At 39.3% G+C, this 17,479-nt stretch overlaps 1 protein-coding gene across 6 annotated transcripts in view; it reads right to left on the bottom strand.

The window, feature by feature from the left end:
* The window catches only part of ATRN (attractin), a 158,550-nt gene that overhangs the window by 122,870 nt on the left and 18,201 nt on the right, over positions 1–17,479 (bottom strand). The window lies entirely within an intron of this gene.

The raw sequence follows: 17,479 nt of genomic DNA, 5'->3' as shown, positions 1-17,479 counted from the left end.
CACACTATAACCAGAAGAAAATGACTGGGTAGCTATAGTCAGATTATACTAATCTAGATGAAAAAAATAATTTCCATAAACTTAAGAAAGGGGGGTACAAATACATTAAAACCAACAGGAATTGAAAAAAAAAGCGTATCTAAATCTTTCTAGCTGAGATAGGAAAATCATACTTTGAAAATGGCTACCATGAAAATGGCTACAAGAACTTACTTATAAATACGAGCTGGTTTTTAAAAAGATCACACAGTTATAGTTACGACTAAAGGGTATTTAATACAATAACACTGTGGAAAGCAGAATTGTGACAGGCAAGCACATCAAGCCACAATACACAACGGACCCATCACAGCCATTTGGCTGCCACTTCTGAAGGCAATCTACCACGTCCCACGAGCAGTGACCATCAGCACCTGTCTTCCCACACTCGTGCCAAGTCTGAAGTTTAATATTTTTAGGTCTTGACTATACGATAGGCATATACTGATATCTCATTAATGTTTTGGCTGGTACATACCTTGATGTTTAAGTGTCTTCTCATATGTTTTGGTCATTTGTATTTCCTCCTCTCTGAATTAAAATTCCATATTCTTTGCCCACTTTGCTACCAAGTTGTCTTTTTCAAATTAATGTTTAGGAGCTCTTTTTATATTAAAGAGCTCCCATCTGCATGTAAAATGTACTATAAATACATTTTCTCAGTTTACTTTTTTCTTTATATTTTGTGTCTGGTATCTTTTCCTATATAGAACTTTTGAAATTTAAGAAGGATGCTATTTCCTTCCACACTGCTGTTTCCAGATCATCTTTTGTCCGTCTTCCATCACCAATGTCAGCCTGTCTGAAACAGATGCTCTCCTCTGGGTCTGCCTCCCTTACTTTCTGACTTATCTACTGACATCCCAGTTATTCCTTCTTGCCTACTGATATTAGCATCTAGTTCATTCAACTACATCAACATATAAGATGTTCTAATCAGAACCCAGGTTTTCCATTTCTTTTTTTTTTAATTTTTTTTTAACATTTATTTATTTTTGAGACAGAGACAGAGCATGAACGGGGGAGGGGCAGAGAGAGAGGGAGACACAGAATCGGAAGCAGGCTCCAAGCCATCAGCCCAGAGCCTGACGCGGGGCTCGAACTCACGGACTGCGAGATCGTGACCTGAGCTGAAGTCGGACGCTCAACAGACTGAGCCACCCAGGCGCCCCTGGGTTTTCCATTTCTTAACTTCACCATTAACAGTCTTTTTTTCCACCCATATTAGTCACCCACTCCTCTGGGTCCTGCCATTTCTTGTAACAGCATGAGTACCAAAATCTGCATTTTAGGCATCCTACATTCTGGCCACCATCTCTTAACTCTCAAGTTCATTTAGCCTAGTTCTCCCTTTCCAGTGAGTCATCATCCCCATGGGGACCTCCAATCCACTGAACTATCACTTCTTCATGCTCATCACCCACCACACACACATTCGACTTTCCCACTTAGTTAAGATTCCATGGTCCATCACAATTATCATCACCTTCAAATCCTTCTTGGCCTTTTGCCCTTCTCTCCCTCTGCTGTACTCACCTGGATACTGGTATCTCCATGTCTTACTCCCAACATCCATTCTAACCCAAAAAGATTAGTCTGAGCCACTCATGGTTTCCTATGCCCCCTGACAATAACTGATTAGAACCTAACACAACTGACAGAAAAACAGAAATAGTAATGGCTTAACCAAGATAATAAAGTCCAAAGGTAAGAAATACAGAGAACACAAAAGGATTTCCATAATCATGAGGGACCTAATGTTCTTCTATCTAGTTGCTTTGTCATCCTCAACATGTGGCTTCCACCTCATAATCCAAGATGGCTGCTCAAACTCCAGCTTTTATTCCCACATTCTACCCAGCAGGAAGGAGGAAAACAAAGTGCACAATCCCTCCTTCTAAGTCAAACAAGACAGTTCAACTTATATCCCATCAGCCAAAACTTAATGACATATCTAAATGTAGAGGGAGGCTGAGAAATGTAGCCACTATTCCAAATGACCATGTATTCAGTGAAAAATCAGGATTCCCTTCATTAGAGAAGTGGAGAAAGGAGACGAAGGGTCATTACTAGTTTCTGTCACAGCACATAGTCAAATACTTAAATGTCAGGGGAAGGCTTGATGGAGGCCTTCCAGGAAGTATTTTCTCATTAACAAAGACAGTGTGGTAGACAGGGAGATTTGCCACATAATCTCCCTTCTGAGGAAGTACTAACAGCCTGGTCAACAGTTTTTACCGGCTCTTACAGTTCAGGAGCTGCCTTGCCCCAGGTCACACCCTGCCCAGGGCGGTCCATACCACAAAGGGTGGAAAGTCTGGAGCAATCCAACAAAAAACAACTCTGACAGTCCTTGCTTCTGAGCACCCCTTTGTCAGGCCTACACTGAAGTTCAACTTTTTCCTTTGCCCAATTCTGCTCTCTGCACCTTCCTCTCACACTGTTATAACCAATTTGTGCCCCAAACACAAATCTCAGTAATGCAGCCATTATGCTACAAGGCTGAACGGGAAGCCAATACCAAGGATGACCAACCAAAGGAATGCAAAGGTGATGAACGCAGCATCAACCAACCACAGAGACCACTTCCAGTTTATGGGCAAATAAACTTCCCACTGGTTACTGGTTTATTGTATATGTATGTGTGGACATAGTTTAGGCCCTTCTAGCTCACAATGTTTTCTGGCTTTCTACTATGCTTGTTTTGCTCCTAAGGGTTGCTCTGGACTGCACATAGACATGCTCAGGTATTTGCAAATCAGCATCACTTTTAGAAAAGAAATAGGTCATTTTTATTTTAAATATCTACTCAGTATTTTTAAATCTAGCATTTACATAATTTTACAGACAATGCATAGTTATGATCACAGACAAGCTGTCAACTAAACGACGATTCACCTTTTGTAACTTTTCTCCCCAAGTATACCCCCACCCACACCACATTAAGATAAACATTTAACCACCTAGTAAGCATTCTTAACTATTTTTCTTCATATTCATGAGCCCATGATATATGCGCAGTTCTCTTAATTTTTGGCTACACATATTATACAAACTTTTCTGCATCTTCCTTTTCTAACCCAACAAAACTTTGTGAGAGTCTCTCCAACTAAACAGGTATTAGTCTAATTCACTTTTTATGAAGCATATTCTAACCTATGGAGGTAGTGTTTTTTTTCCTGCCTTTCTCCTGCTAACATTCATTTTGTTTTCAGTCAGTTGGCATTATGCACATTGCTGCAATAAATATCCCTATACATATGGCCTTACTTGTGCTTTAATTGCTAAGAATAGAATCTTAGGAGGAGGATTACTGGGCCAAAGGAATATGAATTTTAATTGTTAAATAAGCTGCCAATTTTCAAAAGGCTGTAACAACTCACATTTGCATCAGCAATACGTGAGAATATGCTATTTTCCACATCCTCTCTGTATTCTTGTTACTTTTAAATTTTTAACTTGAGGGGCAGCTGGGCGGCTCGGTCAGTTAAGCACCCAACTCTTGATCTCGGCTCAGCTCATGATTTCATGGTTTGTGAATTCAAGCCCTGCGTCAGGCTCTATGCTGACAGCATGGAACCTGCTTAGGATTCTTTCTCTCTGCCTCTTCCTCGCTCGCGTGCACTCTCCCTCTCAAAATAAATAAATAAACATTTTTTTAAAAATAAATAAATAAATAGGGGGGGTGCCTGGGTGGCTCAATCCGTTAAACATCTGACTTCAGCTCAGGTCGTGATCTCACAGTTTGTGAGTTCGAGCCCCGCGTCAGGCTCTGTGCTGACAGTTTGGAGCCTAGAGCCTGCTTCGGATTCTGTGGCTCCCTCTCCCTCTGCCCCTCCCCGGCTGGCACTCTGTCTTGCACTCTCTCAAAAACAAATAAACATTAAAAAAAATCAAACAAACAAAATGAAGTTACATTTGTAATAAATAAATAAGTAAATAAATTCTTTTAACTTAAAATTCCCTATGTTCTAGTGAATGGCTAACAAATGGTTACTGAAAATTTAGAGAGATTTGAAAGGGGAAGGCTAGGAATATCAACTAAACTTTCAGGTCAAGTTTTACATTCTCGTTGGCAATCCAGGTGTAGATACCAGTACTGCCTGTGCTCACTTCACTGGCAGTCACACAAAGACACTGGATTGAAACAAAGGCTTTTCAACAATACAAAACCAGAAATATAAAGAATTAACTTGTTGCTTCTACCAACTTTCCAATTCAAGAATACGCTGAGGGTGATTATGTGGTAGAAACAAATACAGGGAAAATAGGGGAACCCTCCAAAGGAGGCGGGTTTCAAAGAAGTCAGCTTACAATTATTTCTACTTTATTTGTATTATTACCAGGCAATGTGGCCTATAAAAAAACCCTCAACTTTTCTCACCTGTTAAGATTTTCTTTGCGGTCAAGTATGTTGGACATTGATAAACTCTGACCAAAGTTCCTTGGACGTTAAAAATTTAAAAAAAAAAAAAAAAGATTGGGGCGCCTGGGTGGCTCGGTCGGTTAAGCGTCCAACTTCGGCTCAGGTCATGATCTCACGGTCCGTGGCTTCGAGCCCCGCATCAGGCTCTGTGCTGACAGCTCAGAGCCTGGAGCCTGTTTCAGATTCTGTGTCTCCCTCTCTCTGTGACCCTCCCCCGTTCATGCTCTGTCTCTCTCTGTCTCAAAAATAAATAAACGTTAAAAAAAAAATTTTTTTTTAATTAAAAAAAAAGATAATCTATTGTAGGAAATGTAAACTACTATGTATGTGTAATTCAGTTTATTGAATTCACTATTCAAACCCTTTATATTCTTACCTGTTACCTACAAGATCTAATTCTGAGAAAAGTATATCAAAATCCCATACCATGACACATTTGCCACATTATTTTTGTTTTATGTATTGAGCTATTTAGCCATATAAGCTCCATAACTATTAGATCTTCATAAATTGTCTCTTTTATCATGATAATAACCCACTTATATAGTTTGATGTTCACATTCCACCTTGTCTACTGACAACCGATTTTTTTTGTTGTTTTCCTGGGCCATAGTTCTTTATCCAACTCTATTTTTCATATTTCCTTACCAAATTTTCAAGTCTCTTTCTTCTAAACAGGATATGGTTAGGTTTTGTTTCTTAACCTGACAGTTTTACTGTCATAATATAATCTATTCACATATAGTACGACGTATGACTGCTATACTGATTTGATTTCTTCCAACCAAAAATTTAAATCAATCTTAGTGAGGAGTAATTCATATACAATAAATGGCACCTTAAATGTACTATCTGTTAGGTTTTGACAAATGTACACACGTGGGGAACCCTCCCAAACAACACATAAAACAGGTCTTGTTACCCCGGAAAGTTCCTTCACACACTTTGCAGGTAATTCCTCCCAATACTGATCTTATTTCCATCACTATAGACCAGTTTTCTACAACCTAATTTAATAAAGTCATACAGAGACACTCTTGTGCCTCGCTTCTTTTGATCAGCAAAATGTTTTCTCAGTATTGTGTGTATCCGCAATTTGCTCCTTCCTATTGCTGAGTAGTATTCTACTGCATGAATATACCACAACCTGTTTATTCATTCTCCTGTTGACGGATGCTTGGATTATGTAGTTAGAGGCTCTTATGAATAAAGATGCTAAGAATACTGTGTACAAGCCTTTGTGTGGGCATGTGTGGACATTCCTCTTGGATAACTACATAAAAGTGAAATCGCTAGATCAAATAATAGATATATAGTTAAATTTAAAGAAACTGCCAAAACGTTTCCTAAGTGGGTGTACCATCTTACACTCCCATCCCATCTAAGTATGAATCTTCTCTGCTCCCAGGTCCCCCAACACTCCCCTGGTCTCAAGCACAGGTAAGATTCTGCCCATCCATTTAGCAATATATTGACCTTGTGGAGGTCAGGAACACCAACTATACTCCATGAGTGCAACATCACACTTTCCGGGATCTGCTGCTTCATCATCCATGCCCCCTGCTACACTGGCCCAGTTATACATCAGTTCTCTCTGTCTGGAAGGATCACAACAGATCCCAGATCCTGTAAGTTTCCTGTAGGTCCCCACAGCAAGCTGGCTCAAGAAAAGCAGAGTGCTTGCAGTTGGGAGAGCCAAGGAAACAAGTCTCATACAGGCTGCCATGTTCCTCATATCCCCCTTGGCTCCTCTTCATAGCTAAAGTCCATTTAAGTTTGGATTTTCTGTTGCTTTCAAGTAAAAACCATCCCAGTTACTAATTTCACCAATTCTGAAATGAACAAATTTTTCCTAATAGTCCAGAAACCAGGATGCACCGTAAAATCAACGGCATGTCACAATTTAAAGGAAGTGCTTTTTTTTCTTTCTTAGTAGTACATGAGGTAAGAGTGCATTTTACACTCAGTGGCATCTTAGCAAGCTGAAATTACACATATGGCAAACCCTAAACCTGGCTGAACCCAACTCTGCTTACTTAGTATATGCAACCAAATAGCCGGATAAAACTAGAGACACAACATTGTGCTGACTGGTCTTACTTCACATTTATAAACACACATCTCAAGTAGATTCTCAGCACTGCAGGACAACAATCCTTCCATTTTTCTGGTCAATTCTCTTTTATACCTTATTTTCTTTCAACTTTCCAAACCCTCTTCCCCCTCTTCAATTTCAGCGGATGATCAGTGAATTGCTTTATTCGTTTCATATCTATTTTTCCCCAGTGGAATGTAAATTTCATGACAGTGAAGATTTTTGTCTGTTCTGTTCACTAATTCCAGTGCCTAGAAATGTGCCTGGCGTCCTAACGGCACTAAGTGAATAGTAATAAAAGAAAGAAATTACGAGAGAACTAGATTTTCTTCCGATTACTAAATGCATGTACTTTGCCTTCCAGTTATACTGGATGAACTATCTAAATCCATCTAAGGTTAAATTTTCTACCTGGGCCTACAATCCTCAAATTCTACTCAATCAGGGCACCAGCAGAACAAACCTAATTCCAACCCCTACCCCACACTTCTCTCTATTGGATCAGCAGAAGATGAGCTGTCGTATTCCCTTCCTAAAAAACAAACTCCCTTGGGGTGCCTGGGTGGCTCAGGTGGTTGAGCATCTGCCTTCGGCTTGGGTCATGATCTCATGATTTCATGGTTTGTGAGTTCAAGCCCCACATCAGGTTCTCTGCTGTCAGTGCAGAGCCCACTTCAGATCCTCTGTCCCCCTCCCCCTTGCCCCTGTCCTACTTGCGCATGTGCTATCTCACTCTCTCTCTTAAAAATAAACTTAAAAAAAAAAAAAAACCTCCCTTTATCTCGTGTTCCTCTCATGTTGCTGCCACTTCTTTGTTCACTTTTACAGCAAAAGTCTTGAGAATTATCCACTCTCACTGACAACGCTCTCACCTACTAATTTCTTAACACATTCCAGCTAGGCTTTAACCCTAACCTCCTCAGCCACCCCCCCCCCCCCCCCCCCCCCCCCCACCAAATCCTTTTGTTAAGTTATATAAGCATTTGAAATAGCTGATGCCTCCCTCTTTCTTAAAACACTTTCTTCACTTGGTTTCCAAAACCCTCCACTCTCAATTCACAACCTCTTCTCAATCCCCTCTGCTAAATTCACCTGCTTGTCCCAATCTCTAGTTGTAGGAATGCCCCAGGGCTCCAACCTCAATCTGTTTCTCTGATGGAAGTCATATTGATCTCATACTGGCCCAAAACTTTAAATACCACTTCTATATTTTTTTAACAATGAAATTTTCATTTCTGTGATATGGTAATACCATTCTGATTATCCCAGGCAAAAATTATGACTAATACAAGCATATCTGCTGTTAAAAAAAAGGGGGGGGGGCACCTGGGTGGCTCAGTCGGTTAAGCGTCCGACTTCGGCTCAGGTCATGATCTCACAGTCCGTGGGTTCAAGACCCACATCGGGCTCTGTGCTGACAGCTCAGAGCCTGCAGCCAGCTTAGGATTCTGTGTCTCCCTCTCTCTCTGCCCCTCCCCTGCTCATACTCCGTCTCTGTCTCAAAAATAAATAAAAACATTAAAAAAAAGACTATTTCATTTTTTCTTTTCCAATATTTGACTTTATTATTTTTCTAGCCTTATTACAATTAGTTAAGATCTCCATTATGATATGGAAAAATATTGGTGATGGTAAGTATCCTTGTTCTGTTCTCAATCTCAGGGAAAAGCTTTCAGTATTTCACCAGTGTGATATTTACCCTAAGTTCTTTGCAAAACCCTTTCTTAATACCAGATTAAGGAAGTACCTTTGTATCCCTAGTTCGCTAAAGATTTTTAACATTAGTATTGAGTTCTATTTTTTCAAAAAAAAACACCAAAACTGTGTATCTAATGATCATTTGCCTTTTTTCCCTTATTCAATTAATGCTGTGAATGATATTGATTTTCAAATATTAAATTGACCTTGAATTTCTCAAATAAACCCAACTTGGTCATGATTCTTCTGATATTTTGCTGGATACAATTTGCAAATATCTTGTTTAAAATTTTTTATGTGTTGGTTAGACTGACCTGCTTTTTCTCTGTCAGGTTTTCATAACAAAATTATGCTGGCTGTATAAAAACAAGAAAGAAATTTTACCTATTTCCTTATGCAGAAGTGTCTGTATAAGATTGGTGCTATTTCTCCTGTAAAAGTTTGGAAGAATTCACTGGTAAAGACATCTGAGCCTGAAGTTTTCTTTTAAGCAAGTTGGTTTTACTAGAGTTTGCCATTTCATCTGATTTTTTCAAATTTATCAGAATAAAGATTAGTAATATCCTCCTATGATTCTTCCAATGTATCTAGAATCTATAGTGATACCCTCTTTATCATTATTGACATCAGTAATTTGTTTTCTTTTTCTCTTTATCAATCTCCCCAGCAACTTACCAGTTTTGTCTTTTCTTTTTTTCTTTTGTTCTAGATTTTATTTTTTTAAGTAATCTCTACAACCAACTGGGGCTCAGACTCACAACCCTGAGATCAAGAGTCACACGCTCCACTGGCTGAGCCAAACAGGCACCAGTCAATTTTGTCTTTTCTACTCTAATAACTTTTAATATATTTTGCAGTTCTTCCATATTCTTGAGTTGAAAACAGATCACTGATTTTCAATCTTTCTTTTTTAATGCATGCATTAAAAGCCCTAACTTTCATTCTCTGCATTGCATTAGTTGTATCCCATCTTCTGCCATATAATACTCTCATTAACATTGAGTTCAAAATTTCAAATTCCCAGGGTGATTTCCTTTTTACTTCATGAATATTTTGAAGAGCACAGTAACTATATGGTGTAATATTCTCCATATGTCAATTAAAAGTGTTTTAATTTTTTAAATGTTTTTGTTTATTTTTGAGAGAGAGAGAGAGAGAGACAGAGCATGAGCAGGGAAAGGTCAGACAGAGAGGGAGACAGAATCTGAAGCAGGCTCCAGGCTCTGAGCTGTTAGCACACAGCCCGACTTGAGGCTCAAACTCTTGAACTGCGAGATCATGACCTGAGCCGAAGCTGGACGCTCAACCAACTGAGCCACCCAGGCGCCCCAAGAGAAGTGTTTTAAAATCTTTGTTCTATTAATCAGAGAGAGGAGTATTAAAATATTTTTTAGCATCAATGGATGTTAAAAAAGCAGGAGGAAAACCTAATGAGGAGCAGAATATATGCATGGTTTTAAAGTGTTTCCCCGTATACTGCTTACTGGTTGCAAGAAGGGAATAAAATAGTGAGTAGATAGTGGAAAAAAAAAAAGATAATACCTCAAACAGGAGAACAAAATTAATATAAAAAATAAGGAAGACACAGGCATCCCCTGCCTCCAAATGTGATATCCTGAGAAGGGATATCCCCTCACTTACACAGTATTCTGACCAAGGATGCATAACTTGAATCTAACCAGGAGGAAACACAAAGCAAAAGCAAAATAGGAAACTGGATTAAAAGAGGGAGGATGTATTCATGAAAGAATGTCAATATCATTAAAAATAAATATAAATAAATAAATAAGAAAGGCAGTAGAAATGTTGTAGATCAGGAATCAGCAAACTATAGTCCGTAGGCCAAATCCTAACTGTTCATGTAAATAAATGTTGTTGGAACACAGCCATGCCCTTTTGCTTATTGTCAATGTTCATGTTACAAGAGCAGAAGTGAGTAACTATACAGACACAAAGCAGAAAATATTTACTATCTGGTCCTTTACAGAAAAGATTTGCTGACCCATATTCGAGATTAAAGTAGGCTAAAGAGGGGCGCCTGGGTGGCTCAGTCGGTTGAGCGCCGACTTCGGCTCAGGTCACGATCTTGCGGTCCGTGAGTTCGAGCCCCGCATCGGGCCCCTGTGCTGACAGCTCAGAGCCCGGAGCCTGTTTCAATTCTGTGTCTCCCTCTCTCTGACCCTCCCCCATTCATGCTCTGTCTCTCCCTGTCTCAAAAATAAATAAACGTTAAAAAAAAATAATAAATTAAAAAAAAAAATAAAGTAGGCTAAAGAGATATGATGCAATACCCAACCCTACACTGGATCTGGTACTGGAGGTGGGGGAAGCAAAAAATATAAAGGACATTATCAGGTCAATTGATAAAATTCAGTACAAACAATATAGTAAAGGTATTATATCAGTATTAAATTTACTGAAGGTGAAAACAGTACCTTAATACTTAAGTCTCTTAAAACTATCACTATTCTTAGAAAATACACACTATTTTTGAAAAATTTTTAAGTTTATTTTTGAGAGAGAGCGTGCACACACGGGAGAGGGGCAGAGGGGGTGGGGAAAGAATCCCAAACAGGCTCCACACTGTCAGCGCAGAGCTGGACATGGGGCTAGAACTCACAAACTGCGAGATCAGGACCTGAGTCGAAACCAAGAGTCAGATGCTCAACCGACTGAGCCACCCAGGTGCCCCTAAATAGTACTTCAATTTAAAGGGCCAAGGGCCACGAGACAGATATATCTTATTCTCAAATGGTTCACAGAAAACCACTGTGTGTATGTGTGAGAGAGAAAGAGAGAGCACAGCACAAGCAAGCTCACAAATGACAGAGTATTTTTTATCCCTTTGCCTCTCTGTGCTTCTGTCCAGGTGTCTTCCCAACATATTCTTAGACATATTCTTATTCTTACAGTTCATTGATTCTCTCTTCATCTCTATCTAAAGTTCCTAAAATCAGTTACTGTATCTCCAGTTTCTGTTAATATTTTCTTCTTGAGAGAGAAAGAGAGAGAGAGACAGAGACAGAGACAGAGACAGAGAAAGAGAGAGAATGCACTCGTGAACACGGCAAGGGCACCGAGTGGGGAAGAGAGAGAATCCTAAGCTGGCTCCACACCCGAAGCGTGGCTCACAACCATGAGATCATGACCTGAGCAGAAATCAAGGGTCAGATATTTAACCAACTGAGCCACCCAGGCACCCTGTTAATTCTTTTTTATATTTTCTAATTCTTTGCTGAAATTGTTGATCTTGTCATTTAGATTCTTAAAGCTATCAATCAATTATTTCAAAGTCTGTTTCTAATCATTCTAACTGCTGACTTCTGCATGTCTCCAATAATGTCCTTCTTCTGTTCCAAGATCCAATCCAGAACCCAACACCACAGTTAGCTGTCATGTCTTCTTGCCTCCTTGAACCTGTTTTTTTTAATAATTTAAATTTTAGTTGAAATAATAGATTCACATGCAGTTATAAGAAATTATAGAGTGATTCCTTGTATACTTTGACCAAGTTCCCCAAATGGTAACATTTTTCAAAACAACAGTGAAATATCATAACTAGAACACTGATGTTGGTAAGTCAATATTATTCAGATTTCCACAGTTTTACTTATACTCATTTGTGTGTGTGTGTACGTGTAAGTTCTATATAATTTTGTCACCTGTGTAGATTCGTGCATCTATCACCATAGTCAAGATACTAAATGGTTCCAACACTATAAGGATTCCTCATATTGCCCTTCTGTAACCATACAGCTCCCTCCCACATCTCCCCCATCCCACCCCACCTGCCACTCCACATTCTTAACCCTTGGAAATATTTAATCTGTCATTCTATCTTTTAAAAAAAATTTTTTTAAACATCTATTTATTTTTGAGAGACAGAGACAGAGCACAAGCAGGGAAGGGGCAGAGAGAGAGAGAAAGAGAGAGAGAGAGGGAGACACAGAATCCAAAGCAGGCTCCAGGCTCTGACCTGTCAGCAGAGAGCCCAATACAGGGCTCAAACCCACACAACTGTGAGATCATGACCTGAGCCAAAGTCAGACACTTAACTGAGCCACCTAGGTGCCCCAATCTGTCATTCTGTCTTTATGCAATGTTCCTCTTTGTCTCTGGTAATTTTCTTTGCTCTAAAATATAATTTGTCAGGGCACCTGGGTGGCTCAGTTGGTGAAGACAGACCTCCTGCTCTGTCTCTGTCTCTCAAAAAATAAATAAATGTTAAAATGGTAAAAAAAAATTTTTTTAATAAAAATAAAAAATATAATTTATCAATTATTAGTATAGCCATTCCTGCCCCTTTGATTCTTTCAGTTAATGCTTGCATGGAATACTTTTTCCATTCTTTTACTTTCTACCTACATACGTTATTGAATTTGAAGTGACTTTCCTACAAGCAGCATATAGTTGAGTCACATTTTTTCAACCAATCTGCATTTACATTTTAGGTAATGATTACATTTATAGTAATTATGGAAATGTTAAGACTAAATCGGCCACTCTATCATTCGTGTACAGTTTTCTTAGTGGTTACTCCAGGCACCAGAATATACATATGTGACATAACAATCTACTGGTGTAATGTTCTACCACTTTTAGTGGAGTGTGGCAACCTCACTTCCACTTAGGTCCTTTATCCTATGTTAAATATCATCATATTGAGTATCAGATGGTTTTATAATTTTTATTCAGTCACCAAATATGATTGCTAAAACTCAGGAGGAAAAGGAGAGTATATTACTTTATGTCCCTGTATTTCTGCTCTCTCCATTGTTCCTTCTTTTTTCTTGATGCTCCAAGATTTATTCTTTTATCATTTCTTTTCTGTTTAAAGAATTTCCTTTAGCCAATCTTTAGTGCTAGATCTGGAAGCAACAAATTCTTTTTTATCTTCCATCATCTGAAAATGTTTTATTTCCCTTTAATTCCTGAGGGACAGTTCTGCTGAATACAGAATTCACAAATGACAGTTATTTTATTTCAACACTTAAGAAATAATGTGCCACTTCCACTGGTCCCCATGGTTCAGATGAGAAATCTGTTATCTGAACAGGTGTTCCTCATCATTTCTCTCTGGCTGCTTTCAAGAAACCTTTCTCTGCCCTTAAGTTTCCAGGCTTTCTATACTGTTCCATTGATCTACTGGTCTGTTCTTTCACCTACATGACACTGTCTTGATTACTGCAGCTTTACAGTAAGTCGTGAAGTCAGGGAGTGTTGATCCTCCAACTTTGTTCTTCTCTTTCAATATTGTGCTGACTACTCTGGGTCTTTGGTTTCTCCATGTAAATGTTAGAATCAGTTTCCCAATATCCACAAAATAATTCACTGGGATTTTGCTTGGGATTACATTGAATTTATAGATCAAGCAGGGAAGAAGGGAAGAACTGATATCTTGACAACAGTGAGTCTTCTCATCCATGAGCAAGGGATGTATCTCCATGTACTTAGTTCTTAATTTTGTTCAGCAGAGTGTGTAGGTTTCCTCATATAGATTTTATACGTATTTTGCTAGACCTATGCCTGAGTATTTCATTTTTGGTGGTGCTAATGTAAATGGTACTGTGTTTTTAATTTCAAATTCCACTTCTTCATTGCTGATACACAGGAAAGCAACTGACCTCTGTGTATTAACCTTGTATCCATCTCACACTTTTAGATTTCAAGAGTTTGATTATGATGCATCTTGGTGTGGATTTGAGTTTCTCTTGTATGGGGTTTACAGTTTCTGAGACCTGGAGGTTTGTTTCTTTTGCCAAATTTGGTAAGTTTTCAGCCATTATTTCTTTCAAATACTCTCAGCCCCACTCTCATTTCCTTCTGGGACTTCAATTATACAAGTGTTAGATCTTTTCCAGGGGCGCCTGCGTGGCTCAGTCGGTTGGGCATCCGACTTCAGCTCAGGTCATGATCTCACAGTTCATGAGTTTGAGCCCCACATTGGGCTCTGTGTTGGCAGCTCAGAGCCTGGAGACTGCTTCGGATTCTGTGTCTCCCCCTCTCTCTGCCCCTCCCACCCTGCTCCTGCTCTCTCTCTCTCTCTCTCTCTCTCTCCCAAAAATAAACAAACACTAAAAAAAAATTTTTTTAAAACAAACAAAAAAACAAGTGTTAGATCTCTCTCACAGATTTTTTTCAAGTGTGTTTTCTCTCTGTTGTTTAGACTGGAAGAACTCTATCCTTTAGTTCTCAGGTTCACTAATTCTATCCTCTGTCACTGTCATTCTACTAATTGAACCCATACAATAAGTTGGCGGGGGGGGGGGGGGGGGTTGTTGTTACTGTGGTTTTCAATTCTAAAATTTCCATTTGGTTCTAATTTAATTTGTAATTTGATTCTAATTTATTTAGTTCTTTACTGAGATTGTGTACTTTTATTTCTTTCAAAATAATTTTTAATTGATTTTGAAGCATTTTTATGACAGCTGCTTTAAAATTCTTGTGAGAAAATTCCAATATCTGATACATCTTAGACTGGTGTCTGTTGTCTTTTCTGATTCAAGTTGCAATTTACTTTGTTATTGGTATGACAAGCAAGTTTCTATTGTATCCTTAATATTTTGCCTCTTATGTTAGAAGTCACTAACACAGGGCCTTATTAAATATTTTATTTTAGCAGGTAGTCACCCTGTTTAGTTTTAGCATATGGACCTTACCCACTTTTCTGGGCTATTATTCCAATGGCAGATTAATTTTCAGAGTCTTTCTGGTATTATTTGGCCTGCTCTGTGTATCTGGTGCCACTGGGCTCCCAAGGGTCCCTGCTAGTGCTGCCTGAAGGGATGAAGGAGTTTCCCCAAGCCAGGCTGCCAGGTGCCTATTGGTGGGAGAGGGGTGTGATGGCCTTAGGTTCCTCCCCAACCATCCCCACCCCCCCCACCTCCCCACCCCCACTTCCCAGTATCTCTGAGTGGGAAAGTCAAGTCTTGAACCCACAGAGACAAAAATGACAGAACATGCTGCTTCCCATAGGTGGGTCCCTCTTGCCAGTTCCACCCACCTGCCCCTGTATCTCTGGCTAGGGGAGAAGCAGCTCAGGCCCACATAACCAAAGAAACTTCCCTGGACCAGGCCACTTGCAGCTGTGTCCTTTTTGCCACTAGTGTTCACCCCGGTATCTTTGGTTGGGGGAAGAGACCCTCAGGTCCTCAAGGACAAAGGAGCTTCTCAGACTGGAACGACTGCTGTTCTGAGTCTCACTTGCTAGTTCTGCCCACCTGCCTTGATATCTCTCAGTGGAAAAGGGAAGTCTTAAGACCAGTGGGAAAAAGACTGCTTTGTCTCCACACTTATATTCAGTGGATTCCTAATTGATTCCCCTTGGTTATGACATTAAGCTTGCCTGATGTTTTCAAAGGGATTTTCATTAAATTATTTTTTAATATTTATTTTGGAGAGAGACAGAGCATGAGTGGGTGAGGGGCAGAGAGCAAGGGAGACACAGAATCCGAAGCAGGCTCCAGGCTCTGAGCTATGAGCACAGAGCCTGATGGGGGGCTCGAACTCACGAACCACATCATGACCTGAATCGAAGTCGGATGCTTAACCAACTGAGCCACACAGGGGCCCTATGGGGACTTCCATTAGATTCATGGAAGGAATGAGCCTACCTGGACTACATTCTATTGCAGGTCAGAAGGTCAGGAAGCCTAAGGTCTGGGAGGCCTTTTTCTGTTGGCTAGGGGGACTATAATATATAGCCCTAGGGCTATATTGTTCTTCTAGTCCAGTGGTTCCAAACCAGCTCACCTCTTCTTCTTACAACCTTTCAGAGTTCTCCTTTTGTTGTCTTCTGTACCAATTCTAGGATGTATAGACTTAGCAGAGAAAACGGGTCTGTACTATCTCACCTGTACTAGAAATCTCCTATGAGTCTGCTTCAATTGTATTTTCTCTCTGGATTTTTTAGTCAATTCTTTTATTCTTATATATATCTGGTTATTTCTTAATGTAATGCCAGACTAAGTTTTATAAATATGTTGTAGATATAACATAAAATATATATAGCTATACGTAAATATATATTACATGTTATCAGTACATATACAAAAACTATACAGACAACTGAATCAATGATTGATGGTGTCTTTCTCCAGAGAAAATTTACCATTTACTTCTAGCAAGCAATAAGGCTAGGAGCAGGTTTCCTTAATCCAATCAAGGACTGAGGTGATTTGAAAGCTGGGCTTCAGCCTTTGTGAGAGCTAATCCTTAAGGTATAGCCTATCCTTCAGAGTTCCCAACTAAAAGCCTGGGGTGTTTTCCAATGCTCTTCCTTCTCTGCAGGCCCTGAACTCCAATTTTGTCCCCTAACTCTGCATAACTACCAGAAACTCTACTTAAAATCTCAGCCTCTCTGCTACCCCTTTGTTCAAACTCTTAGATGCACAATTCAAATCAGCCAATCACTCTAAGGGAAAAGCTATACCGAAAGCTGCCCTCACCCCTCTGAGTTTTCCTTCTCTAAAATATGAATATTTCAAGTCCTTGCTGTCTGACTTGCTCACTTTCTAAAGTCTTAAACAGATTTTTTGAATTATTTTCCTTTTTTCTTTTAGTTGTTCTCAGTTGGGAGTGTCAGCTTAGAAAAAGCTATCCTACCATCGATACAAACAGAAATCTTCCCATAGCTTGTTTTGTGAAATGAAAAGACGTTCTGGGCTCATTTTATAGATTTCCTGGCTTCCTTTTTCCAAGGTACCCTAGGTTCCTTTTAGTGGGAATTATTATTTAGAGAATAGAGTCTGGAACTAGAAGTGCTTAATGCTGTCCAAGTGGGTTTCTCAGATTTTTAGTAGAGAGAACTAGGGAAATACGTTTTTAAAAAAGAAAATACAGAAGCACCTGACTGATTCTGTTGGTAGAACATGCGACTCAGTCTCAGCATTGTGAGTTCAAGCCCCACGCTGGGCATAAAACCTACTTCAAAAAGTAAAGAAAAGAAAAGAAAAAGAAAAGAAAATATATCATGAGTTCATACTGACACTTCTGATCAAATTTAAGATTCCTGGATTCTTACCCAATCTCTGATTGTATCTCTTTTCCACATCAAAATCTATGGCCTCAATCCAATGTAACTATCTACTTGCTTACAATCTTACAACACAGAACCTCCAGAATAACACTACCAATATTATTCCCAAGTATCTGATTATTAAAATCAGTTTATATCTTTGCAGCTCTTTGTCCTTAGGGGTATATCCCAGCAGAAATTTATA

The sequence above is a fragment of the Panthera uncia genome (assembly GCF_023721935.1).
Source record: "Panthera uncia isolate 11264 chromosome A3 unlocalized genomic scaffold, Puncia_PCG_1.0 HiC_scaffold_11, whole genome shotgun sequence".
Taxonomy (NCBI): Eukaryota; Metazoa; Chordata; class Mammalia; order Carnivora; family Felidae; genus Panthera; species Panthera uncia.
The sequence above is the reverse complement of the archived record's forward strand: the minus strand, read 5'-3'. Positions and strand labels throughout refer to the sequence as shown.